The sequence below is a fragment of the Mastomys coucha genome, unplaced genomic scaffold (genome assembly GCF_008632895.1).
Source record: "Mastomys coucha isolate ucsf_1 unplaced genomic scaffold, UCSF_Mcou_1 pScaffold15, whole genome shotgun sequence".
Lineage (NCBI taxonomy): Eukaryota > Metazoa > Chordata > Mammalia > Rodentia > Muridae > Mastomys > Mastomys coucha.
The window spans coordinates 70,920,050-70,946,275 of NW_022196897.1; the positions used below are offsets into that span (position 1 = coordinate 70,920,050).

General features: G+C 36.8%; 1 protein-coding gene across 2 annotated transcripts in view; it reads right to left on the bottom strand.

Moving 5' to 3' along the window:
• Calcrl (calcitonin receptor like receptor) overlaps positions 1–26,226 on the bottom strand; it is an 87,166-nt gene that overhangs the window by 50,323 nt on the left and 10,617 nt on the right. The window contains exon 2 of one of the 2 annotated variants that reach the window (XM_031370813.1): positions 17,678–17,745. The exons of the other annotated variant lie outside the window; for it this stretch is intronic. The gene's annotated coding sequence lies outside the window, so the exon portion shown is untranslated. The remainder of the gene's footprint in view (positions 1–17,677; positions 17,746–26,226) is intronic. 2 annotated transcript variants of the gene reach the window in all.

Genomic DNA, 26,226 nt, shown 5'->3' on the forward strand with positions numbered 1-26,226 from the left:
AAAAAAAAACTGCCCTGTCACGCTTGACAGGGTTTAATAGACCTTAACATCACTGAAATGTTTCCTAACCTCACAGCCTCCCACCCGTTCTGGGAATCTTCCCATAGTGTGTTCTACCCAAAACAAAAACTACCCGGAAGAAACAGATGAAGCACCTTCCCAACGGCCCCCCTTTCAACCAAGGCATCTAGGGAAAAGTCGCTGCACCCAAGCACGGTTTGATCCAAGTGAAAACAATCAAAACAGAAAATAAAGCTTGTTTGTAAACATTTAATCATCCTAAGAGAGAAAGAAAAACGAAGTGCTATTTTTAGACCTTGAGGCCGAGTGGGAATGAGCTCTCAAACCCAGGAAGTGAAGACCAACACGGAAAATGCGGCTTCGATAAAGAAATGGATGCAAGTCTCCAGAGTTGGTTTTTAGGTACTAAGTACTTCTGAATATATTTACCAAGTCTCTTTTTCACTTTATCTCTTTTCAAATATCTTTTGTTGTTTCTGAAAAGCAAGTAAACATATCCACGAACGGACTGAATCTGTCTCAGCTCTTTCGAAAGACTGACGCATAGATACATCTCTAACTACAATGCAGCGTATGTCACCAGCTCTGTGTCTGCCTTCCTCTCACACAATTTCCTTAACAAAAGCCTTTATAAACTACAAAACAATGGCAATCTCAAAAGGAAATAGATGAAAATAGGCAACAGATAAACACTATCTAACCCATGTTTTGGTGGTGGCCATGCCTGGGAAATTCTATGAGGCATTTTGGAGCAAGAGTCAAAATGATTATCTAGACAGTATGGCAATTTGGCACTTAAAAACCACTTAGAAATAACACTACTGGACTTGTATTTGAAGGGAGGGCTATTAGGCAAGCATTAGAAGTGACCAACAGGGTAGAGAGTACAGATTTCATGTAGAAGGCCTAGTGTTCTGGGTACCTACAGTGATGTTTGCTGGAGGGGAACAAAGGCATTGGAACCTGCAGCATCTCTCCCGGCTTCTGCAGTTGTAAGAGAGGAGCAGCCAGGACATGCACCATGAGTGGAATCACAGAGGGCAACCCCCATAATCACCAGCTGAACACAGAGCCTGGCAAATGCACCCTGTAGAGCAAGTGATGGTCTCTCCCCAGAACAGAACGATATGTCCTGGCTCACTCTGTAACTGTAAGGTTGAGTCGAGTTATATATGAATATTTAACCGTACAAACTCTCTCAGCCTTTTGTGAAGTACACTTTGTGGGCCCCTGAAGATGGTGGGATGTAAGACATTCAACAGTGAATGGAGATGAGAATTGTGAGATGCGTCATTTGTTTCTAATCAAATGACTTGGCTGTGTGTGCATGACGCAGCCGCTTTTCCCTTTGTCTGTTCCTGCCTTTAAAAATACATAGTAGCCCTGTCCTTTAAGAGAAGTAATAAAGAGTAATGCCCAAGTGTCTCTGTTGCTTTGTCTCCCTCTCCCTCTCCCTCTCCCTCTCCCTCTCCCTCTCCCTCTCCCTCTCCCTCTCCCTCTCCCTCTCCCTCTCCCTCTCCTTCTCTCTCTCTGCCTAAGGACAGTATTATTAAGGAGGGGAAATCTTTAACACTTTGTCACAGCAGACTGAAAGGGGCCTTCTGAGTCTGCACTATCAATGCTTGTTTTTGTTAGCTTCATCCAATCCTGGGTAAAGAGGAAAGCCAGAGGCAATGAAGGTGACAGATAATGTGGTCTGTAAATAATGGGAGGTTTTTAGCTAGAGAAATATCAGTGTAAAGAGATGCAAGGTAACTGATTCGAAGGGAAGAAAAACCTCTACCACTTATGTTTAAAAGGATGTCTATTGGGTTCTTTCGAAGCTGAGAACTGGGGAGTAACTTAGATACGCTGTTTTTATGTTCTTACCTGTGCTACTTAAGACTCATATGTGTCTGTACACAGGTGTGTGTGCCTGTGTGTGCTTTCAGCATTGTAGACATTCTAATGTTGCCTGTGTTCCCATTAAATGCTGTCAGTAGGTGGCTATGAAGCAGATGAGACTTATCACCCCATTTGTGGAATGTCTTCTCAAAGCTTCACCCCAAACCTCACTAACATCCCATTTGGGGCAGAAGAGCCTGATGAGAACAAAAGCATCACTTAATGTATCATCTGAGATGACTTTTTAAGTTCTGTAATATTCCCAATAATTTCTTGTTCCATAATATCATAGTGTATGTTTGACTAACTTGTGAAAGTCATTTGTAGGGAAACACAATATGACAGAAAATAATCAATTTATGCTTTAAACATGTTTTCTGTGGAATAGACTTGTTAAGAAAAATCATGGAGGATTCTGTTTTTGCAGGATGAAAGGGAATTTCCAGTAAGGAAATGAATGAGACAAGAGTTTTGAAACAGCAAGGAATATTAGGAAACAAACCTTTATTCATAATTAATTTTTTAATTTTTATCTATTGTTTTCAAAGTAAATATCATCATGCTCCCATTGGTACCGAAAAGATAACTATTTGGAAAAGAATACAGCTTGTTGACTTTTATCTATGTTTTATGTATGCATATTATACATATACATGATTTGTTAAGATGCTTCACCTTATTAATTTGTAAAGTAAATAAGAAAAAGCAGCATACTTGCTAAAGAAATTATTTTCTCATACCTTTGAAGAACATAAAAACTTAGTAGATAAAATAAATCCTGGCAACCTGCTTGTTTTCTATTGAGAAACAGAAAGTAGATCCAAATGGGAAGGGAGGTAGGGAGGAGCTGGGAGGATTAGAGGGAGGGGAAACTGTCCCTGAGGGGAATCAGGACATATGATGTATGCGGAAAAAAATCTTTCTTTGTTTGTTTGTTTTTGTTTTTTTTTGTTTTTCGAGACAGGGTTTCTCTGTATAGCCCTGGCTGTTCTGGAACTCACTCTGTAGACCAGGATGGTCTCAAACTCAGAAATCTGCCTGTCTCTACCACCCAAGTGCTGGGATTAAAGGCGTGTGCCACCACTGCCCGGCTGGAAAAAAATCTATTTTCAATAAGAGAAATAAATAAATCATGACAGTCAAATGAAAAAGTATGAAAATTTTTGATTGCCTAGTTCTATAAATTCGTCTGTAGTGTACATTTGTCTGTAGTGTACATCCGTCTGTAGTGTACATCCGTCTGTCGTGTACATCCGTCTGTAGTGTACATCCATCTGTAGTGTACATCCATCTGTAGTGTACATTCGAAATTTTACTGATGCATTTTTCCTACTAGTTCTAAGCCTATACTGATACTGACTTTCATATCAAGGTAGAAAAACCTCAATTTAAAATAAAAGAATGAGAAAAGTAATTATTGGGCATAGAGTAAGGACTGAGATAAGGTTTGGCATAAATATGTGGCACTCTGACATTACAGCTGTCATTTAGCAAAGACACGCATCTAAGTAACAAGTTATATGTGAAAAAAATAAAAAACCATTAGACTACGAAGAAACCCAGGTTCTAATTTTAACCAAACCCAGGGATTACGGTGGAGACAGATGGTGTCTAGAACAGATGACAGATGTGATCCTAAGGCGTTTTGAGTGTGGTACAAAAGATTTCCTAATGATCCTACCTTCATGTGCTGTCTTAATGATTGTTATCAGACAATTACATATTTAGTCTGTGAGTAGGACCATCTTTCATTTGATGGGCTCCATTTTCCTTCCTCTTTAACTCTGATTAGGATATGGTACCTGATTCTTAATATTCATTGACTCTTGTTCAAGTCTGTTATGCCAAGTAAAATCTACTAGTAACTACATTATTATTTTAAAAAGTGTGCATATATATATATATGTGAATTCATTAAATATAAAAGCTTAAACTAAAAACAGGAGACAAAAGTTACAGTTTGATACATAACACAATTTTCTTGTTGGTAGATGTAGAAAAGTGACTTTTGGCTTTTGTTTTGTAGCTAGTGTGAGTTTTATCTTCCTGAGGCCTTCATAAATGTTCTGAAGGAGATTTGCTTTATATTTTAAAGATTACTTAGAGCATTATTGAAAAATAGAGACCAAGGATAAAACTCAAAGATGTTCAATACAAGAATCCTGCCAACTTTCTTGTTGTTACTTTTTAGTGTTTGGGATTAAGTTCAGGGGTCAAGTGTTCTGGGAGAGCGCTTCACAGCCTCAGACCCAAAGTGTATTTTCTACTATACGCGTAGTTTTTTTTTCCTTATAAAGACTAAAGACAATCATGGCCATTCCTCCTCACTCTTCAGAGGCCGGCAGGAGGCCTGCCTCAATTGAGGTAAGCCCAGGATTTTTGCCAGAATGGACTACAGGGAAGGCCTTGTGGAGGTGGGGGGGAGGGGGGAGGGAAAGAGAGAGAGAGAGGGAGAGAGGGAGGGAGGGAGAGAGAGAGGGAGGGAGGGAGGGAGAGAGAGAGAGAAAGAGAGAGAGAGAGAAAGAGAGAGAGAGAGAGAACACCACCCTCACCAAAAAATCCCCACTGAGCCCAGTTCTTACACTGCAGTAAGAATCTGGGAAGTGAATAAATCTTGAATTACAGTCACCTTCTGTGTAGAAGAAAAAAGTAACAACAAAAAATACTGCCTGCTGCAACTAGTTTTGTTTTGACTTGGGATAATTCAGATTTTTGATTATTATATTGTTAGGCACATATAAATTTGCATGGTTTAGAAAGGAACCCGTAACCTTTTAGTAAAAGAAATGAACTAACTTAATCACCATACAGTTGAAGGAGGTATTCCTATAACTGAGGACACCAAAACAAAGGAAAGTAAAACAGAGGATTTTTTATCGTTTTTTTATCGAATTTCTTCTTCTCTATAGTCTAAATAGTAATCAAAGCAATTTGTGGGAAGTATTAAATTTATTTGTTATTTAAATTAAAAAGTAGCAATAGTGCTTATGGGATTTATAAGTAAATGACTTCAGAGCACAAAAATGCTAGCAAGTGTTCTTGCTCCAGGGTCTGGAGTCGGTTCTGTCCCTGGCATCCCCGCCTTTCTCCCAAGGCTGTCACGGGGCTGAGTGGTTTTGTAAAGGGATGTTTTACATGTGAATGCCTTAAATTGACCCTGTTTGTCCAATAATGATGGATAATTGCCTCGATCTCCCTGGGAAAATGTTTACAACTCAAGTGTGCTTTTCCTCGGTCCTCTGAGTCAGTTTCTAGGGCTTGCTTGTTGTGACTCAGGAATAACCCTAGTGGAGGGTGAGAATGTCCCTCTGGGCCAGTAAAGGAGATGCTGGCATCTAGCATCTGTATGAAAATAGGAATTTTCTGACAGTTTCCTTCTTCAAGTATTAGGAAGGTTAAGTAACTTTAAGCAAAAGAGATTCGGCAACAAATGTTTGACTTTAAAGTCAAACAATTTGAGTGATAGCCTACACACAGAGGACAGTGACCCAACGGTGCTCCAAAGCAGGATCCACACACTACGACATGATTTTTTGAGACACCAGTAGGCACCTGACAGAGGACAAGATATGAGTAACACAACAAGAATTGAAAGGAGATAAGATAAAAGTTCTTGATAAGTTGTCCTGCAGAGACAGTATAAATTTGAAGCACAAATTTAAAGTTACAAATGAAGATAAGTCCTATGAAGGGAGGAGATGACCTCATACAGCGGCTCAAGGGATGATTTCCCTGAGGAAGTGGTATTTCACTAGACATCTGCAGTTGAAGGACGGTTGTTGAGAAACACAAAAGCAAATGTGGGTGGGGACAGAGGGCAAAAGAGTGGGCGGGCGCCGTGAGGGCAAAAGAGTGAGCACTATGAGACGGGTTGTGAAGGCAGGTAAGAGACCTGAAGACTACACGGAACTGAGAGGTAGTAAAGCGCGCCGAAGACTCTGCTCTGTGCCCGGTAACACCTGCAAACATCTGGTTCCAGCAAAGAGAAATTATTTGGTTTATGGTTGTTCACTACAAGTCAGTTGCAGCTGGGCTGGGTGTGAGGGAAGAAAATGATTAGAATGAAGAATCCTTCTGAACAGTTTGGCTTTTGAAAAGGAGAAGCAGGTTTAGTGGTGAGTGTGGGAGGACCGGTGGAATGGAGTTTTATTTTTAGATAAGATTGACATCAACGTTTTACAATAATAATGGGGATGTGTATGAAGGAGGGCGTTGACTATACAAAAGACACTTAGGTTTCTACAAAGACTAGAAAAAAATAGGGTCCCGAGCAGCATTAGGAAAGACTACCGTGGCCAGCTTTAAAAACTGGTACAGAGGAAAGCAGGGTAGCAGTTCTGGTAAACTTGGACTTACAGAAACCAAGTAATAATATCCTGTCTATTCCCTTCTTTTCTAACACTGGTTGTGGAAAGCACAGAAATGTTGGACGACTTGGAGCTGGTGGAATACAGGATTGATTAAGCCACGCAGGACCCTCGAAGACGCAAATACCAAGTTTGAACTAAGATTAAAGTTTGCTGATTTGGGAAAGAACATCATTCCCATAGCTCATACGAAAAGAACTTTATAGGCAGAGAGTAGAAGACGGAGCCAGGGGCCTTCAGAGGGACAGGTTAAGGACCCTGGCCCTTTGGACATCTGTAGTCTAAGTATTTTTGCTTTGAGGATAACAGTGTTGTAAATGTGGGATTTCAGGCTTTGTGATTGAATGATTTCTGTGTAATAAAGTTAAATAGTATCTTTCTGTTTCCTGATGTAGCATCCTAGAGAGTTTTAGAGAAAAAAAACCTAAATGAGAAATATCTTGATTTTTTTCCTGGTGTTTGAAGTAATTGTCAAACTTAATTACTGAAAACTTTAAAAAGCAGAAGTTCCTTTATAGTTCAAATTCAGCTGCTTTTTTTTTCTCCTTTCATAAATTATGCCTTTTTCACCTCTTGAGCTCAGATAGCCCTACAGATACTGAGAGTACTGCACAAAGAGTACCTTAAGAAAATGATTTTCAAGACAATGGGGTTTTTGTGTGTGTATTATGTGTGCGCATGTGTGTGTGCTAACATCTTTTACCTTGCTCCTTTGACAACAGGTCTTCCACTAACCTGGAAGCAGCAAGCCCCATTGTTCCTCCCATGTCTACTCCCTATCATGCTGGGATTCCAAGGATGTGCAGCCATACCTGGCTTCTTATATGAATACTGGGGATGAGAAGTCAGTCTTTTGCTTAAACACCAAGTGCTCTTGCCCAGTGAGAGCATTCTCTCCCGACTCCCATGTTGGAGATTGGTTCTAATGCTTTGAGTTAATCCAGCCCCCCAAACCAGGAATCTGCATGTCCAAACGCTGGAAGTCCTTGTCCCTAATTATTTTTTGATCAATCAATAAAGATCAACAGCCAATGGTTTGGCAGGTAGACTGAGGTGGGCCCTTTGGATTTTTGAAGCTAGGAACTGGAAGAGAGGAAGGAGGAGAGAGCATCCTGACAGGGAAGAAGAAAGACCAGACCTAAAGGTCTGTGAGAATCAGAGAAAGTGGCCACCTCCCCAGTTGTGTTTGGGGTAGCAGAGAAAAAATATAGATTTTAAAAGATGTTAACTCAGGAGTACCAGAGGGAGTATTTGCTAGCAATTGGAAGAATGAGAACTGCCAAGCCTCCCCACCCCGTGTGTGTGTGTGTGTGTGTGTGTGTGTGTGTGTGTGTGTGTGTGTGTGTGTGTGTATGTTTCATTTATGAGCATGACCAACTGGGAAGACAAAGCAGTTTAACAAACTACCCCTACCCTCCACCATAGGTAATGTTAAAACAATTGAGACAAACTCGTCTACAATAGTTTAGTATTATGTAATGTTGGTACTATACTAAACACAGTGGATATATAAAGGAATTTGGGTAAATTCATGGAACACAGGTTTAGCATTCAAACAGGATTTTAGTCCTAATACTGTCATGTGTATACACACTGAAAAAGAAGAAAGAAAGAAGGGAGAAAGGAAGGAAGGAAGAGAGGGAGGGAGGGAGGAAGAGAAGGGGAAAGAAAAACATTGCAATTATTTTTAAGTTGAATCTCACTCATATATGCTAGAATAGAAATAAAGGTCTACTAAGGAAAAAAAAGTCCTAGTCAAGAGAATAGTATTGGGTCTGATGAGATGGCTCAGTGGGTAAGAGCACCAGCTGTTCTTCTGAAGGTCCTGAGTTCAAATCCCAGCAACCACATGGTGGCTCACAACCATCCGTAATGAGATCTGATGTGAGTGGGGCCTACCAGAGTGAGCAGAGGTCCTAAATTCAATTCCCAACAACTACATGAAGGCTTACAACCATTTGTACAGCTACAGTGTACTCATATACATAAAATAAACAAATAAAAAAAAAGAGAATAGTATCTCTGGTTTGATGAAACCTAATATCCTACGTAGGAAGAGTCAGTCACCTGGTCAAGAGACCACTCACCCTTGGGAGGTGCGTTCGTTCCCTGAGCCATGCTAAAGAGATAGGTGGCATGATTTTTTCCTTCAATGGGAAACTGTGCTTTTTTTCCGAGAGTCCCTACCCCTAGCACAGTAGATTATTGGGCTGCAGTGATGCAGCTTCATACATTGGCCCACTTTTCTAAACTATTTAGAATGTGTGACCTTTCTTATCCTACTTATTTTCTAAGTATGCTTTCTTTTAATAATTTAGGCATCCAAAGATGAGGATTTGTTTGACTCAAGCCTCAATACCCTCAGGCTCATGTAAAATAAAATGGGTAAATTAAGTATTGTTTCATAGTTGGTGACACCTCAAAATATTTGTTACTTGGGAGGTTTCAGTAAGTAATTCTACATATAACTACTTTTATTGATAATTTTCTATCAATTAGCATTACTATTACTAGTATATGTGTTGTATGTACTTTGTTCTCTGAGAGTCTATGATCTGGTGCAGAAGGCAAATTAAACATAGTAAACACTTAATGGCAATAGTTCTCCTATCTGCCTGGAGTGCATTCCAATACCACCAGTAGATTTTTCTCATACCTATACACAACTTTGATAAAGTTTAATTCATGATTAATGAAAATAAGATCAAAGTAATAACACAGAATATGGAAAAAGTATAACAAAATAGTGAAATAAAATTGATTGACAGTATTGCTACTCATGTGCTTCGGGGAACTCATGTAAAATAAAGCACAACTCAAACACAAGCAAGGAATTCTGTGACTTCTGTCCTGACAAGCATGGCAGCTCCTACCAGATTAATGTGCCCCAAAGCCCAGTCACGTATGTAGCATGACATGCTGGACAAAGGGGCAATTAAAATCCTGAGTTAGATGGCACAGAGACATGCAAGATTCCATCATGCTCCTCAGAACAGCTGCACAAGTGTAAAATGTCAATCATTATTCTTTGCAATGTTTTCGTTTCTCTTGTCTTGAACCCATGGAAACAGAAAGCCATGGCAAAAAGTGACTCCTGTTTCTTAGTCTGTGATAAAAAGATGGATCGTTCTAAGGTTTTCTGTTTGCAGGTCTCTAAGATGACTGGAACAACTTGGCCATGAAGAAGAAGTAGAGTATTGAGAAGTTAGGAGAGAGAATAAATAGATTCCAAATAGAAGAAACAAAATGAGCAAAGGCATAAGACATGAGAGAGCAAGGCACATTGTCATACTACCCTGATTATTGTGCAATGCATTCAGCCTGCAAGCAACGTTCTGTGCTTATCTGACCGAGGCTCTCCCTATGGATGGTGGGTTTTTTGGTTTTGTTTTTTTTTTTTTTACCAATTACTTCAATTGCATTTGTCCACCTTCTCATAGGAGGAAAGCAAGAGAATGTTGTTAGTTTCTAACAATATTTAAATCATTCTCATTAACATAGTAAAAAGATAGAAATGGGTTTGGGAAACTCCAGATAATCATATAAATTATTATACCATTCAGCAATGTTTAATAACTAATGGCCTGATCTTTAAATCCTCCTTTTGCTCAGCCTCCAGCTTAGTGTGTTGATGGTGAAAGAAAGAACACACAGAGAGAAAACCGTGGCCTGTGTCTCCGTAGCCATGAAATACCAGTGAGGGTAATTCAAAGTTGCTTTGCCAACACCTGGGTCTGGAGGAAGAAGGGATCAGATATTTGCAAAGACTGGAAATTGGTACCAGATCCGTATAGACTTTGACTGAAGATGAATTGTGTTAATTAATCATATAAACTTCTGTATGTGTCCTTGTAACTTAAGAAAGATATTTAACTCTTCTAAACCCAGTGCTTATATAAATAAAATGTGAGTAATGATGCCATGCTCTATATAATATTCGTGTGATCACAAAATAAGAAAAAAAAACAGTGCATAGTGAGATGAAACCATTTTCTAGCAAAGTCTAAGCGTTTGGTGAATGTTAGCCATTCCTGTGATAAAAAGTTCATATTGGATATAGTTCATTGCTCCCACCCAGCAGAAATAATGAAAAGCATTATATCTAAAGTGAGAGAATAGAGTTACAGGGTTGATTTATATAATTTATATGCAAATTTGCCTATGAGAAGGAAATTTTTCCACCTTGCTTTGAGTATAGGAAAGTTGTATAATTGTAGTTGCTTAGCAAAGTCAATTAATACAATTTCACTCAAGAAATTTTCTGGATTTCTCAATACTACTCAACTGTTTTACACAGTAGTAACTTTAAATAACAAGATTATAAACATGAGCAAATTTTAAACCTACTGCTGATATCTCTATGTAGATCACAGTCGTGTCAAAAAGGGTCTCGTTTGAAATCTATTCTGTATTGAAAAAGCCCATAATTATCAGGAACCTACCTTATAAGAGAATAAGAAAACTATTTTTTATCATTATAAAAGAGATAATACTGCCAGGGTGGGAAGGCGCACACCTTTAGTCCCAGCACTTTGGAGGCAGAAGCAGGCGAGTCTCTGTGAGTTTGAGGTCAGCCTAATTTACAAAGAGAGTTCCAGGAAAGCAAGGGCAAAAAAGAGAGACTCTGTCTCAACAAACCAAATAAAGAGATAGCTAAATAAATACATAAATAAATAAATAAATAAATAAATAAATAGAGCAAGCCGTAGGTCAAACTACATATGTTCGATCGGCTAAGGACATCATCTGCCTGCAGCTAACAAGATAATCTATCCCCCTCACACTTTTGTTCATATCTGTCTAGGCACTGAACCTCCTAGAAAACACAAAATGCCAAGTGTTTTTAGTATTAGTATTAGTATTGGTATTAATATTATTGCTTAACTAGTTGGTTTAGTTAAAAATAGAAAGTGGCAGTGTGGAAATACTCTTTGATTAATATCATAGGTCACAGGCTTGGGGGCAAACCATGAAGCTGCAAAAGTCCTAGTGCAGCGTATGAAAAAGAGGTTTGGATATATGGCGTCCATCCGAGTGTGAACTCTTAACTGATGGAATGCAGGATACAGGAGAAAAGAAATTTCCACTCTAGACAAATGTAAATGAATGTCTTTTAAAGGTTGGGACATTGACTAAGGATTTACTGGCAATGTATGTCACTGAACTTTTCAACAAAAGCTTTTCAATGGTACCCTAGAGAAGAGTGAGCAGGCCTCAGATCCAGTCCCAAAAGTGTGCACATGGGCAAGCAGATGTAACTAAGACTAAGAGTACCAAACAAAATAAAACAACAAAAACAAAGGCAAAATGCCTTGAAAAATGTTGAAAAACAGAACAGAAATAAATCCTTCTGAATAATCAGAGAGGAAAAAAAATACAGATCTGAAGTGCATGAAGACATGCTGCATTAGCACCTCAGGATGTCTATGGCAGGAAACTTGCTGTGCCCTTGACATTGTTTTCTGAAGCCACAAAGGGATTCGAAACTGTGAGGGTTTTTCTTTTATAAAATATTGACTGAAAAAAATTTTGAATGTTTGATATGCCAAGAAAATACATTGTCATTGACTATAGTCCCCATACTCTGACCATACCCTAGATACATGGAATCTTTTGTCCTGTAATCAGGGTCTCTCTAGTCTTGCCCCCATGGTATTACCTCCCATTGGTTAGAATAGTTATGATGAAATCCATGAAAGATGAGAAAGGATGTGTCAGCATGGTGAAAAAGAAATCCTTGTCCATTGTGGGTACAAATATAGCTAATATAGGCATTATGGAAAGTAGGATTTCCTTAAAACAATAAAAATAATTTTAAAAAACAATAAAAATAGAACTCTTCTATGATCCAGCTATGATACTATTGGGCATGTTCTGTGGACATGAAGTCTGCAACACTATTTATAACCAAGATATGGAACCAAATTAAGTGTGCTTCAATTGTTGAATGGCTGAAGAAATGTGCTGCACACATGATGCATCATTCAGCCATTAAAAAAAGGAAATATATTTATTTGAAAAGACATTGATGAACCCAAAGGATGTTATACTGAGAGAAATGAGCCAGGCATGGAATGAGGAACACCATATGGCCTGAGTCACATGGAATGTAAAATAGTTGATCTTACATACCTGGATAGTAAATTGTGGTCCCCAAAGACATTATGGAGTTGATGGAGTTGGTGATTGGGGGGATATTGGTCACAGGGCACAAAATTAGTTACAGACAAGGAAAAAGTTCAAAAGATGCATTGATTGAGCAGCATGCTGATGGTAATTAATGGCAATATTAGGAATCCTTGAAAAATGCCAGCAGTGTTCCCACCACAGAAAAAGGAACTGTGTAAAAAGATTCACGTGCTAACTGGCTGGATGTAGGAGTCCTATGCCATGTATATGTGCTTCAAGATAATCGCATTGTACATACATACAATTATATCTGTCAATTTATAAAACAGCAATGATATAAAATTTAATAATGGTTAGCTTAAAAATAATGGTTATGCGAAACATTCTGCCCTACTCATCTCTGATTATAAGTATCTTCAAATTTTGAAAGACATAGAGCTATATCATGTAAAAGGCAGAGACTACTTCCTATTTCTTATTTCTTGATAGTTTTACTAGGGTTAAACCTAAGGCTTTGAGCATCGTTGGCAAGAGTCTTACCACTGACCTCTGTCCCTGTTTTTCTCTTCTATCTTTTACTCAAAGGTGGAGTAATAATAAGTGGTGCTGCCCATAAGCTTGAAAGTCTCCTGCTTCACCCTCCCAGCTAGAGTAGCTGAGACTGTAGACCTGGTCCACCAATCCTAACTCTGTATTTTCATTTGCATATTATCTTAGTAATGAATTTAATTAAAATATATGAGTCTAATTTCTTCATTATGTAATCTACTTAACACAGTTACTAGATAGAAGCTCCTTAAGGAACAATACTCAAGTGTTGTCCTCTGTCCTACATAGCAGCATATGTGTGCCCAGAAACACACAGGCACACACATGTGAGCGGAGAAACAGACTGGTTAGTCTTATTTGTTTGCTTGCTTGCTTGCTTGCTTGCTTGCTTGCTTGCTTGCTTGTAACAAGGTCTTATTGTGTAGTCCAGGATATCTATGAATTTAGATTCCCCTGACCCTGCTACCAAAGTGTTGGGATAACACTTATATGCTACCATGCATGGCTTTGAGAAAGAGTTTAAATTTCTGTTTGTCACACATGATTATTGACAAATATTGAAGAAAAACTTCTTTTTGAACTAAGGTTATATTTTTTCTTGTATCTGAAAGAAAGTGCACTTATAGAATGACATGGATTTAAAACCGTGTCAAGGAAATTTTCTTGAAAACTAATATACATGTAAAGAGAAAGTAATTTTCCAATGATCTACTCAAAGCAACATGGCAGAAATAAAGAACAAAACATCAACAACAGATAAAGTAACACCAATAACCAGAATAAATGAAATGGGATATTTAGGCCTGGGTAATTTTTCTGTTTTGTTGGATATCAACCCGGAAAGTCTCATGAAATGTATGCCTATTTTAGAGTGAATTGATGCCACTTATTACATTATTAAGCCTAAGTTCAAATAATTGTATGTGTGTATGCATATATATATATATATATGTGAATTTTACCATATAAAAGATAGAATACTAGGGAGCTAGACAGATGGATTAATGATTAAGAGCACTTGTTGCTTCTGCAGAGGACTTGGATTCAGTTCCTAAAACTGACATTGTGGGTCATAACTATTTGTAACTCAACTTCTACTGGTTCCAATACTCTCTTCTGAGATTCCTGGACACCAGGCATACATACGGTGCACAAACATGCAAATAAAACACTCACACACATTTTTTTTAAATCTAAAGGAGGGTAGAATACCAGGTGATGACAACAGACCTTTCCAAGCTATCACTATGACTGTAACCAGGAGTTCGGGCTTGGCAATTCCATCTGCAGGCTGACTGAGTCATAGTTTTACTTTCCTTTACATCCAAGGTCTGTTTCTCATTGAAGGGAGGTTTTTAGATTCAGCATATAAACAGCTGCAAATATTTGTCTTTGGTTTTCCTTTGTGAGATATCTATAATAGTCTAAGAAAGTAGAGAGCATCTAGCCACAGCAGGAACTTCCTGCAAAAATATAGTGAACAGCTCTGCCCCTTTTATAAACATACCCTTTGTTTCCTCATAGGCTCTAGAAATTCCTCAAATGTTTAAAGTAGAAACATGTTCATTTTCACAGAAACATGTGTGTCACATGTGTCTTTACTGGCCAGTAGAAATATAAACAATATTTTTAAAAATGCTAGTAGGACTCTATACATTAATGTAACATGCCGAAGGCATCTACAACTGAGAAGATGAATTAGGCAAAAATTGGATAATCTTTAAAAGACATAAAGATGGAGTAGCAGAGAAAGCTAGCTGAAAGTGAAGAATAATAGAGGTTTAACCCTAATAGATATCCATGAATTATAGATAGGCAGGTATGTAGCTCTCATACAGCCTGTTCCTAGCATAGGTGATGTCCTGAGTTCAACAACCAGCATCTAAATAAATATAAATTAATTATTAATAGAGTAAAGTTATATTTTATTGTATTCATTATAGCACACTTTAGAAGAAAATATTTGGTCAAAATTGATATATTTGATAAACAATATCTAACATGCTTTGACTGAAACATTAATTAAAGATAGAAAATGAAACAATCATAACATGTTTATTATTAACCAACATTTATATTCATACTTCCAAGACCAAGATTGATTAAAAATGCTATTTATCTTCAAATAATATTAAGTATAGTGGAATTAACAAATAGTTCTAGTGTTCAAGTTAAAAGAAAAGCCAAATGGAAGCTAAAATCCAAACAACTTGGTTACTATAACTTTGTAATAATTACTGAAAGGAATTTTTAGTCAATATGATCAGGATAAACTAATGAAGATGTATGAAACACATATTTTTAATTTGTGGGAAAATATCTTAGATTTGATTCAAATTAGATAAAGATTTAAATGTGAAATATTCCTAGAAAATATTTAGAAATGTATTAGAGCATTGATATTTTTACCATTTTGTGTCAGAAAGAGCTTTGAGCAAGAGTATTAAACATCAGTGATAGCTATTATTAGATCTCTCTCAAAGCACAAGTAGAATGTAGGCAGAGAGGCTGCTCTTCATCCCCGCCTATCTCTTAATCAAGTTTTAGAGTGTGCCAAGTAATTATGTAGATTAAACATTCCAAAACGCTTGAAGACCAGAGTGTGACTGTGTTGTTAGAAAGATATGCATATGCTGAGGGGTTTTTTCAGCTCATCTTTAGGACAAAATATTTTAATTTTAATCAGATATGCCAGATTTTCAGAACTGGGGTGGACTTGAAAATCTTGCAGTATCATCTGCTTGCTTTACAGACTTAGAACTTAGGAGCCAAGGGAGTTAGTGAATTGCAATATGTTCCACAACAGTGGCACTGAGTTAAAAACAGGCATCATGACTCCTTGGTCTCAGCTCTGGACTATTTTATTAGACCAAAAAGAAACCATTATTGATTCAAACTGATGAATGGAAGTCAATTCCTACTTTTAGTGTCATGTTCTATCACCATGGAGATTACTTTTTAACCTATTTATTTCTCTAATTTAAACTTATTTGCACTTTAGACTTAATTGTTAAAATCAAAATAACTAGAAAGGCAATTTAGCATCACACACATACACACGCACACACACACGCACACACACACGTACAGTCTTGTCTGTGCTCAATACGTCATATGGGATAAAACAACTGAAGAGACAGTAGTTTAAATCTGGGCCTTTCGATGTATTTCTTCCAAACTCCTGAATACATGCTACAATTTTCACATTGAAATGATATTCTAAAGTATTATATAATCTTCCCCGATATCAAATTATGACACACACATTGGGAAACCAAAGCCAGTTGTTTTCTATTAAAAATTTTCTGTTATAGGTTCTTCCCTACATATCATTATGAAGCAAAATTGGAGGCTTATAAGAAGTGATTTAGCATCACATCACACCGGGAACATCAGAAAGACAGAGGCAGCTGTCACATACGTATTGGCATTTGGAGCAGTCAGACCTTGCTGTGGGGAACACTGAGTCATCTGAAATGCAAGGTGCAGAGGAAGCTGACACATAAAGGGACAGAGCACTCATGAGTCCCAAAGACAGGCAGTGGGACAAAGAACAATTACACATGGTCTATTTTGGGGCCTAGCAATATAAGTTGGGAATTCTTTTGTAAGAAATGCACAGTTCAAAAACAGAAAAAAAGGAACCGTCTCATAAAGGTTTGAATTTAAGATAACACAATTTTACTTTCAGTACAATTATTATACCTTCATAAGAAAATCATTTTTGAATTATTAAAAAAAAAAAACCTTCAGCCTTACCAAAAGTAATTTAGGGTAAGGAAATCGAATTAAATATTGTGGGGAGCCGGGCAGTGGTGGCCCACACCTTTAATCCCAGTACTTGGGAGGCAGAGGCAGACGGATTTCTGAGTTCGGGACCAACCTGTTCTACAAAGTGAATTTCAGGACAGCCAGGGCCATACAGAGAAACCCTGTCTCGAAAAAAACAAACAAACAAACAAATAAATAAATATTGTGGGGACTATCGGGTGCAGCAATTAGATGCTTAGTTATCTTATTTGCCATAGCACTATAATGACTGAACACGTCTGTCTGTCTGTCTAGATGCACCAATATCTATGAAGCTTGATGTTCTTTGACAGAATAAAATTTGATGTTTTCTAAGGATTCCTAAAAGTAGTATCTGGAATACTGCAAAATAGTGAAGCAGCTCATTTTCTTATATGACTATTCTTGTATCCATAATTAAGGTACCCTGTGTATTCTAATTATAAGGAACTTTTATCACACCCCATTCACAGACATAATGTAACAGTGATTATGTGATTAAGAAAACAAAGAGTCCTATACAAAGCAGACATTTAATTCAAATGAACAACCTAGCTATATTATAATATTTAAAAATCATCTCTAGGTCAATGTAATATATATATATTAAATGATCTTAAATTTAAATTATATCATTAAATCACTACAATAAAAATATGACACATTCAAAATTAACTTAATATTCCTAACCATCTAGCCCAACACACACAATTATAGGGATAAATCTACTTTGCAATGTCCTAAGAAACTGAGTTGTTAGCTGTATACAATTCCACCGTTATCAGTAGTTTATTGGGTTGCCACTCAGCGTTTTTCAGAAGTAAACTGTGCAACCTTCTGTGGAATTTTTCCCTATACTTAATGCATTCTTAATACCCTTGACTTCATTGCCAACCCAAGATGTTACTTTGTATATTTTGTTAAAATATATGCAATACCTGAGTGTTAGACCATCCAAAGTTTTGACAGTTGGTAGCACAAGATGTTGGTGTATCATCATAGGGCCCTGGATGACAAAAGAAGATTCCTGTGAATTTAGTAAAATTATAAGTGGAAAGTGGAATCGTAAAGAACTTAAAAGCATATACTAGGGTGGTTCTCTGTTAAAATCCTAATTTTAGATGGTAAGTTTGAAAGGAATCTCAGAGGAGATACATCTGTCACATTTAGCTTACCGTTAAACTAGCTCAGAGATGAGGAAAAAAACCTGTTTTTGTTTTTGTAGCTTGGCAACATGTCCTTCTGACAGGGTCACTGAGGGACAAAACATGGAGCCAGGTGTTTCCTATTGCTTGAGATTTTAGCACTAGAAAGAGGTAGAGTCTGCATGAGTGTAGGTTTGCTCTATAAGTTAAGGACACCATAGTCCATGCCTGCTAGAGCTATTAAGGAAAACGCTTACCAACAGTTAGATAGGTAAAAGTCCAGCAGTAATAAGTGCAACAAAGAAAAATAAAGCAAAGAAATGAAATATAAGGATAAGACTATGGCTATCATGAAAAGTCTCCAAGGAGGTGGTGTTGACGCAGTTGGTGAGAGAGGGGGGCTGCTGTGACTGCCCTAGGGAGAGGCTGGACCTGGATGGATGGCTTCATAATGGTTCTGGGACAGGAATGACTTGGCTGGTGCAAGGTACGGGTAGAAGGTTAGCATTGTCAGAGTGGAAGGATTGAAAGCAAGGGTAGTCATAGATCTGATCTAAGAGGAACCCCGAGACATTTAAGGTCAGAACGAACTTGACTCTCAGGCTAAATAAACTGAGTGGGTATGTTGGCTTGTATACATCTTTCCAGGTAGAGTGAACATTGGAAGTAAGGTAAAATCTTTGTATATTTTTCACTGCTTTACATTCATACTGCATTAAAATTTACTGAACTTCAAAGATGTCAAATTTGTGTTCTGTGATGTGTCTACCTCCCATTGTGAGCTGAGAAATTTTGTTGATCTTGCCCTCGTGATCCATGAATATACTCTTATGCTTTAATGATCATCTAAGCCATTGTCAAGGATATCTATAAAGTCAAGGCAAAAATTTATGTGAATATTCAAACCTATTAAAATGATGATTTTAAAAAACAATAAAGTATTTTGTTAGCAAATTCTTATTTTAATTACCTTGTAATATTACTCTATAGTTATGTAAAATGTATTATGCTTCCATAATATCTATATATAATTGTAATTTAGCTTTGCTATTATTAGGATCAAGATCTGGTTATATTAGGATTTACTTAGATGTGAACCAATGCTGTCTAAATCTAGGATTGGGTTTTTCTAAAACTGCTTTTGAAAAAAATAAAAACTCCAACCTCAGGCTTTATTGGCACCCATATGGAATTCAGCAGGTTCAAAGTTGAAGTTTATTTTGAATATTTTCCCAACTTGTTAGAAAAGACCACTGGAAATAGAAACAGCTGAGGAACATTAGTGGGTTTTTTTCTCAGTATAATTCTAAAATTTTCATATTTTTATCCCAGTCAAAGTGGCCATGGAAGAGTATTTTAAACCCTTGGGTAATTAGGTCATGAAACCAATTACCAGGACTGGAGAGATGGCTCAGTGGTTAAGAGCACTGACTGCTCTTCCAAAGGTCCAGAGTTCAAATCCCAACAACCACATGGTGGCTCACAACCATCCATAATGAGATCTGACCTCTTCTGGTGTGTCTGAAGACAGCTACAGTGTACTTAGGTCCTGAATTCAATTCCCAGCAGTGTACTCATATACATAAAATAAATAAATCTTAAAAAAAAAAAAAGAAACCAATTACCCTGGTTAGGGCAATGGTGGCTCACGCCTTTAATCCCAGCACTTGGGAGGCAGAGGCAGGCGGATTTCTGAGTTCAAGGCCAGCTGGTCTACAGAGTGAGTTCCAGGACAGCCAGGGCTATACAGAGAAACCCTGTCTTGAAAAAAAAAAATTACCCTGGTTATCATAAAATTAAATATAGAGTTAACTTTGGTTGATAAATATCTTGCATACATGAATGTACATACTTTCATTTTAATATTTATTTATTTAAATGAATGGGTGTATGTCAGTACATATGTGTATTGTGTATGTCTGGTGCCCTTGGAGGCTCAAGAACTGGAGTTACAGATGGTTGTGAAACATCATGTGGGTGCTGGGAATTGAAACTGGGTCCTCTGGAAGAACAGCCAGTGCTTCAAACTTACTTTCATTTTATATGATAGCTATTAATACATATAGTATCAAATAGTATTGTAAAAGTAAGTTAATATGAAGTATAAAAAGTATTTTTACACAAACCTCATAAAAATATAAAATAGATAAAAATAAATAATTTTGTTCAGTAGCATGATGTCTAAATTTACTGGTCAATGGAATTAAAATGAGCTAAATCTTGAGAACATAGAAAAGAAACATAGTATGTACACATAGCAAATAAGCTTTCATCATGAAATCTTTCCATTATCTAAATCAATGTTTTGATATTAATATGAAGACATTAACTAAACTAAAGAGAAATAAACATATACCTAATTCTATTAGGAGGAAATCAAAGCCTTGAAGAAATAAATGAGATAAATTCAGCTGACAGTTAAAAAGACAGCTATGTAGTTGCCAAATTATGACTTAGGTGAAAAACACAAATTCCAGTGCCTTCTATAATTTTTTAATGAATAAGAAGTTAATATTACAACAGTGGGGAAAGAGATACATCCTATTCAGATGATTTGTAAGTTCCATAACTTATTTCCAATAGTTAATAAAATTCAGATATATAGAGAGAGATGATATATCAACCAATGACTGATAGATGATAAATGGATAGATAGATAGATAGATTGATAGATAGATAGATAGATAGATAGATAGATAGATAGATAGATAGATAGATAGATAGACAATAGAGAGAGAAATCATAACAAATGATCCACAAAAAGTGGATTAGTCACAGTTCCTCTAAATCAACTAATTATTAACTAATTTGAAGCAAATGTTTAAGAGGAAAATTTTTATTACTTTAACAAGCAAATTCACCATGATTCATGACTAGAGAGATGTAAATCAAAACCACAATGAGATATTGTGTTACACCCTCCAGAGTGGCAAAAATTAGAATGTTTGACAACAACACACAGTTTTGGAAAGGCTATGGTGCAATAAGTATCTCATTTACTGTTGGTGAGAATTTAAATTGAGTCACTATTATGGATTGCTTAGAAATATGTCTTATAAATCTTTTCTCTAAAAAAATCCACACAGTTTATGGGAAGATATGTAGGGGTCTGTTTATAACTTCATGGCTTGTAAAAGTCAAATGTTGGAAGCAGTTCTAATATTCCACAGAAGAAAAAAAGGATAGGTACATTCTGATACATTCATGTAATGGAATACTTAAGTAATGTTAAATAATATATCACACAACAGACTCTGACACTGATGCATCTCAAAAACTACAATGCTATGTAAACAAAACATTTGCCACAGAAAACCGTGATTGTACTTTCATAACAGAAAATCAAAAGAGTAAAACTAAATAATATATTACTTAAAAGGTAATGCCAGGTAAGTGACCTCCAGATATCTGGAGCCTCGTATAGGGAAACAGTTTGCATGCAGGACTAAATGTGTGAATCAGTGACACAGGAACTCGACACTCGAGAAACCAGATTCTAGGAAGAGGATGTTTACTTGAATAGGAAATTTATTAACCAGGTGGTGGTGACACATGCCTTTAATCTCAGTGCTCAAAAGGCAGAAGCAGGTGAATCTCTGAGTTAGAGGCTAGCCTGGTCTACAGAGTGAGTTCCAGGGCAGCCAGGGCTACACAGAGAAACACTGTCTCAGAAAAAAAAAAAAAAAGATGTTTAAATAGGATATTTGTGATAGATATAATCTGCAAGTGAGGCACAAAGTTTAGAAAGAAAACTGTAGAGTATTGGTGTAGTATGACTGCCAAGAATTGTGCATTTTGAATCTTTGAATCAAAACATGTATGGTAAGAATACTGGGGGAATGGCTTTGACTCTCATAGTACAAATAAATTGAATTTTTTTCTTCCTTTTCCATTCAAAATATTACAATATTCATGAGAGTTCATAAGTATTGTTATAAGAACAAACTGTGTACTTGGAATTTAATGAGTATAATTTACTTCTCAGAATTCTAGTCATCTGATTCTGTTCTTAAACTCTACTTCATACTCTGAGTCTTCTAGGACACTAGTGATAGAATTTTAGGTTACCAATGATGAAAAGCCCTTGAGTCTAACCAACCAATGTTTTTGGTTAACCTTGTCTGACTTAAGACCTACCCCACAAGAAGGAACCCATACTTGACAATGCTTGGGTGACCAAGAACCAGAGACTAGATATCCCCAGAGGCCTTGGGTAAAACCAAATACTACTGATCAAGAAAAAGTAGCAAGAAAGATTCAAAAACAACAAAGTAACAATAGAATGTCTCTTAACGATATTCTGCTATACTCATAGATCAGTGCCTTATTCAGCCATCATCAGAGAAACTTCCTCCTGCAGATGGGAGCAAATACAGATTACCATAGCCAGACATTATGCAAAAAGAGAGTCCTTGGAAGACACAGCTCTAAATGAGATGTTTCCATCAAATCTCTCACTTCAGAGCTGAGAGCACCCTGCAGAAGAGGGGGCTGAAAGAGTGTAAGGGACAGAGGAGACGGAGAGCACTAGAACAAGACCCCCTAAATCAACCGAGCAAAGTTCATCTGAATGCAGAGACTGAAGCTGCAAGCACAGGACCTGCACAGGTCTGCACTGGGTCCTCTGGGTATACATTATAGCTTTTTGTTTAGTACTTTTGTAGGACTTCTGAATGTGTGGGCAAGTGGGTCTCTAATTCTTGTGCTTTCTCTTGGGGCTCTTTTCCTTCTGTTCCATTGCTTTATCCAATTTCAATGTGATTGTTTGATTTTATTGTTCTGTATTGTTTTGTATTTTGTTTAAAAATGGCAAATGAAAGGAAAGCCCTTGAGTTAATGTATGCTTTCTTGTGATGTGTGTGCGCATATGTCTGTGCATGTATGTATATGTGCATGCGTGTATGTATGGGCCATCCTATGCCTATCTCTGTGTGTATGCACCTGTGTATGTGTGTATGAATTTTTACCTCTACCTCTGAGTCCAGCGAAAGCAGAAAAGTTATCATTTAAATTAATAGCAAGTTTTCGATACTTATAAATTATATGATTCATAGAGGAAAAATGTGACCCTGAATAACAATCCTACTTATTCAGAACCAAGTCTTAAAAAGGAAAGTCTTGTCTATATTTTTGGAAATATTTTTGGCATTTTGGTGTGAATGCTTAGAATTTTTTTAAAAGATGACCACTTAATTTATTAATTTTGTGACTTGCTTGCCCTCATGTGCTGTTATTGTGAGTTTGAACCTAAATATATCTTTGTGGTATATTCTCACAATCTGCAGGGTGCCAGTAAACAGAACAATTCTAGAGCACAGTAGGAAACTTAAGCATTACAGCTGGCTGTGTTGGCTCATATTGTCTGATAGGCTTAGTAAAAAAGCACTTAAATTGTACCTAATAGCCCTGATCCTTCCGGTGTGATGACTAAGATAGTCCAGTTTCTGAGATGTCTATTCAGAAACTATCCTTAGAGACTGGACAGTGTCAATAGTTTAGACTCTATGATACCACCATTTAGAAGTACAGCTATTATCTTGACTGGTTGAGTTCAACCCCTTGAACAAAAAGACAGTAAATCTATTTGCTTCTCACAACCTAATAGACACTGCTTGGCACTTATGTAGGGCAGTAACACTTAGACTTAAACCCAAGTATACAAAAACATAAGACAAAAGAGTTTTTTTCCAACACAATTTTAGACAAAGAAATAATGCTTGCTTCTTAACTTAAAAAAAGTATTCTTGGGGGCTGGAGAGATGGCTCAGTGGTAAAGAGAACCGACTGCTCTTCCTAAGGTCCTGAGTTCAAATCCCAGCAGCCATATGGTGGCTTACAACCATCCGCAATGAGATCTGACGCCCTCTTCTGGAGTATCTGAAGAAAGCTACAGTGTATTTACATATAATTAGTAAATAAATCTTAAAAAAAATAAAAGTTCTCTTGGTAGCATCTGTCATCCATGCCAAGTATCTCACAGATCCCTGTCTTAAATGAGTGCTTTGAGATCAGATTTTTATTTCATAATCATTCTGGCAAGTAAAGTATGTTTTATTGAGCCAGTTTATCTTCTGGTCTAGCCTCTTAGTTTATCCCATTATTTTGCTCATTAAATTCAACCTTCCTTTTTTTTAATCAATTCATTAATTTTTTGAGAATTTCACATGAATTCAAATTTACATTATTTCCCCTCACTTTTCTCCCTCCATCTCCTTTCACATTTTCCTCCACTCATTCTCAAATCCATAGCCTCTTATTCTTTAGTTAATATTGTTACACACACATGCTATACATATACATTTAAATGTATAAATTCAGCCTGCTGAGTTCATTTAATATTTTCCTGTCTTTTATAGTTGCTCTTACTTTCAAATTTTATTCTTGATTTTATATCAGACTTCACTTAGTCTTTAATAATTACTGTTAATTTAAGTGAAATGTTCTGATAAGTGCTTCCCTGTAGAAGAATTTTAATCCAGCAACAAAGCTGCTCTGGCAAGGGATCACATCCAAAGCCCTTCTAAGTCTGAGCCTTTCAGCTAGAATGACACACCTTTAATCCCACTGGCTGCAATACAGACATGTCCTCAGTACATACCTTTAATCCCAAACAATGAAGATAAGGTTATTGTAGAAGAAAGCAGCCATGTTTGAAAGTAACATCTAGTTGAGGGTAAACAAAAAATCAGAGAAAGGTTTAGCAGAATGAGTCAGAGATAGGATATGCTCAACACTCAGCACAGAAAATTGAAGTGCTTAAGAGACATCAAAATAAAGAGAGGCAACTTAATACAGCAGCATGAAGGGTTGGGAGGGCACTTTTACTTTACCAGGACAGTCTTACAGAGAGACTGATCACAGGTGAAGACAGAATGAGCCAGAGAATAGAAAGGAACCAGAAGATTTAGAACAAATTGCTAGAATTAATTTGAGGCCAAGGAAAGCAATTCAGTGAGAAGCCAAGAGAAGCCAGTTTGAATTGGTCAGCTTAGAAGATTAGATTGTATGGAGGCTAGAAGCTTTCAGGCCTAGGCCGAGGGATAGTTAAAAGAAAGAAAGAAACACTCAGGGCTCAGCACAAGCCATGTGTTCTCACAATTTGGGTACACTCTCACCCATCCCTTCATCCCTTCATCTGAGGAAATAAAAGTGACTTCTATACTTCCCTCTTTAATTTATCAACTTCTACAAAAGTCTCAAAGCTTTAGGTTCTATTAAGTGTTTATGGGTTTGACCAAACTATGATATATGTTAAAGTTTTTCTATAACTATCTGAAGTGACTAGTTGTTCCCAACAGGAGTTAGTTGAAATGCTTCTCATCAAAAATTGTAAATAGCTGGGCAGTGGTGGTACATGTCTTTTATTCTAGCACTTGGGAGGCAGTGGCAGGTGGATTCTGAGTTCAAGGCCAGCCTGGTCTACAGAGTGAGTTCCAGAACAGCCAGGGCTATACAGAGAAACCCTGTCTCAGAAAAAAAAAATGTAATAACACTTGTTTGTAGGTAACATCATGAATTACAAAATTGATTGGGATACCATTTTCTCTTTGTAGGCAGTTATTTAGTTGCTGGTGCTCCACCCTCCTGTGGTGGAGATGCTTCAGAGAGTCAAGGGAGTCCAGCATAAGGAAGAATCAAAATCTAATATGCCATGTGATTTACCACCCACCCTATGCCTACCAAAATTTCTCTATGCAGTGAACTGCAAATCGTAGTAATTATTGAACTACTAAAATATACAGCAAATTTCACAGGTGTGATTCAGTATTAAATATTTTAATAGACCATATTCAACCTCTAAGTACTTATGAAAGTCTCTACTTTCATAAGTATTTGTTGCCTCTGCTGAATCTAGATGAAAGAAGAATTGTTTCAGCACAGTGTTCTGAGCAAGAGTACATGGGAAACTCATTTGTTACTGTAAAGATTGATTCTAGCTTGAGAAAATGAAATGGCTCTCCAAATTGAGAAATCATTCTTGCACTAAAAAGTAACTTGAAATTTCATTAAAGTATTTCTTTTCCTGTGGTTAATTTATTTTTCAAATACCTTTTGCACAATTTAATATAATCCACCTGTTAGAAATTATTGCTATTTTGTCTTTTTCAAATATTATTAATGCCAGAAAAATTATTTTATTATTTCCTGGTATGTGCTACCTAGAATGAAGAAAATGTGTTGCAAGGTATTGCATTGTCTTATATTCATAAAAACTACAAGATAGAAAGCAAGCAGAGATCTTTACATTCTTAGAAACACATTATTGAAGATTAAATTTTAAAAGAGCATGATTTTCTCTACACTTGATGATAATTTAACTGTAAATACAGTACTTGATAATG